The following is a 3,093-nucleotide window of genomic DNA, read 5'->3' on the forward strand; positions in this document are numbered from 1 at the left end:
ACTTAGAAGAACTGAAAACTCAGTATCTGGTTATCCCTATTAGGTGCCGCTTTATTTGCATCATATGCATTTGACTTATCGGGACTCGGCCAGGGGCCGGGTCTGTCTAGGACAAGTGACCTAATTTATAAAGACCAACATATGCATCCTACGTGCTCTTTGACATTTTCTTGGAAGGTTATTTATCTGTTGACCAGTTTTAGGCAATTTTAAAATGCGAGAAATTAATTTATCTTCAAATTTAGTTAATCATTTTTGAAAGAAAAATTTTATTTTTAAAAATAAAGAAAATTTTTAAATATACAACAACATAGTTTTACAATCTTCATGAACTATGAGGGTCTGATTCTCACTTTTTGTGAGATACGTAGGAAGTCCTACCCAAGATACGACCATTTATTTGAAAAATAATAATAATATATTTATTCACAGATTTATCGAAAGATATTTTTAGAAAAATAATAAAAATAATAATAAGAAGAAAAATGATTGTTTTCATGAATATTATTATCTTTATTTTACTTTTTCTTTTTATTTTTCAAAATTAATTTTAACATAAACATCTTAATAGCCTGAACCTTTAGGGGTCATGAGCTGAATTTTTATAAAATAATAAAATATGTAAACATATATTTTAACAGTCCTGAACCTTTAGGGATCGTGAGACTGAAATTTTTATACAACTTCATAAAACTATCATTCTTCTTCTTTATTTCTAAATCATTTTTTTTTAAAATGTACTTAGGGAGTATTGTCTCCAAATATATAGTTAAAATTGTCTAGAAGTCTATTATTGCAAAGTTTTGATAGAGTCAGTTTATATAAGTGTTTTTCCTAAAAAAAATTATCAGTCTTGTTTTTCTCACTTTGATTTTTGATAAAATTATTCTTTACATCTAAGTCTCAATTTAAGAATCGCACTAGTTCTCACAAGTCAAGATAAAAATTCTTTTCAAAATTAAGTTCAGCCTAAATCTAGACATTTATTAATTTGTTCAGCCTAAATCTAGACATTTATTAATTTCATGTCCTTGTCCGTAGGTATAAAATGTCTCCCCCTGTTCGTGGCAAGCGTCCAAAGAGAAAGAGAGTTGGGAGTGTACCGCTTCAGGTTATGGATTGTACCCCTTTGCAGCTTTGGTTGTGGTAGAACGAAATGGATACATTTGATTATGACGAGATACATAAATATTTAGGTTTTTTGACAAGTATTATGACAATCAAGCCTAATAGGAAGGTGATTGATGTGTTACTAACCTTCTGGGACCCGAAGAACAATGTGTTTTATTTTTTGGATTTTGAGTTGACTCCTACTTTAGAGGAGATAGCGGCGTATGCTGGATATAGGGATATGCATCGGAAGAAACTTATAGCCCCAAGACTCATTTCAATAAACAGATTCTGCAAGCTCATGAACATACAAAACTCAAAATAAGAATCAATGAAAAAGGGTTGGGTTTCATTGCAGTTTTTGTATGACAGATATGAAAGAAGAGAGGGGTTTGAAAAGTATGGTAAACAACTTTGTATTAAGGGAAGTTTTGAGGCTTGGAAAGTTCACAGATGATTTGCATTCAGAGTATCCTTTCTAGGCACTATGCTTTTCCCGAGGAGAGAAGAAAAAATTAATATTCGTTTAGCGGGGGTGGTATAGAACTGATTAAGAAAGATTACACTATGGTACCAATGATCCTGACAGATATCTACCGTGCTTTGACAGTTTGTCAGAAAGGAAAGAGTTTTTTCGAGGGATGTAATATCTTGTTACAGATGTGGATTGTGGAGCATCTCTACTGACGTCCTACAATGGCAAGATTTAATCCTGAAAGATTCAATCGCATCAAAGATTACGAAGAGAGGTTAGAGAAATATAAATGCCCAGAAGGAGTTAGAGATTGGGATAAACTTTTTCATTCTCTGACAGCAGATAAAATCACTTGAAATCTTCCGTGGTTCCCTTGAAGGCAGGTCATACACACTTCTTTCATTCAGCCATTCTTATTATTAATGGGTATTAGGGGTGTTCAACCGTATGTTCCATTGAGAGTTTTACGTCATCTTGGAAGACGTCAAATAATTCCCATTACAGAAAATATAACTGAGTTTATATTTGAGGTCAGACCAGAGATCTTACTTTCAGAGGAATTGGCCCAGCAGATTTGGAAGGTTGCCATATCATAGGGATTGAAACGATGGCCATAGAGCGTGAGAAAGGAGAAGTACACCCAGATTACCATGAATGGTTTGAAGAACAGTCGAGTCCACCAGTCAGACCAGAAAGATCGGTTAGGGGACCTATAGATCAGGAAGCTACAATCAGGATAGGAATTGAGAGAGCTATGCGAGAACATCATGAGGCCAACCAAGCTTTGAGAGAGGAATTAGAGCATGCCAGGGCAAAAATAGATGAACAACAAAGGGAATTTGTTGAAGAGAAAGCTAAATCAACAGATATTGAGGTTGCACTTCGGGGACAAATCAAATTGGCTACCACTAGAGGGTCACACGTTGCAGAACTTGTCGCATCTCGCCGACAGCAACTGCAAGAATTCTAAAAGAACATGCAAGAAGAATTTGATCGAGAGAGATCTCAGTGGATCCGTGAAAGAGGAATATTGTGAGAACAGTTGGAGGTTGCTTCTGCTCGTGAATAGCGTGCAAGAGAGATGGTTGATTTTCGAGATCGATAGGCCCAGGAATGGGATCAGGACTTCAGTTCCCTTCGAGGGAAGGTCCGCCGTGTAGCACAAGATACTGCCAGAATGGGTTTGGATTATCAGTAGTTGGATTGTGAGGACTTTTTGGCACAAGTACCAGCTTTCGCACAATGTCTTATTACTTCATTGGAGGACATATATTTGAGTTTAGGAGGACATATTAAGCCGAAGTCTCCTTAAATGGATAGTCGTTTTCTTTGTCATAGTTTTTCATTTTCAGTTTTAAAACTTCTTATTTAGATATTATGTCTTTTAGTTTTCAGATGTCAGTTAGTAGATTTTATTTTAGGAGTTGGGTCAGTTATTTTGTTGTATTTATATTATAGAATGTAATGAAGTTGACTGTTTATTTCTATATATATTACATATGTTTTAC

The sequence above is a fragment of the Capsicum annuum genome, chromosome 2 (assembly GCF_002878395.1).
Source record: "Capsicum annuum cultivar UCD-10X-F1 chromosome 2, UCD10Xv1.1, whole genome shotgun sequence".
Classification (NCBI taxonomy): domain Eukaryota; kingdom Viridiplantae; phylum Streptophyta; class Magnoliopsida; order Solanales; family Solanaceae; genus Capsicum; species Capsicum annuum.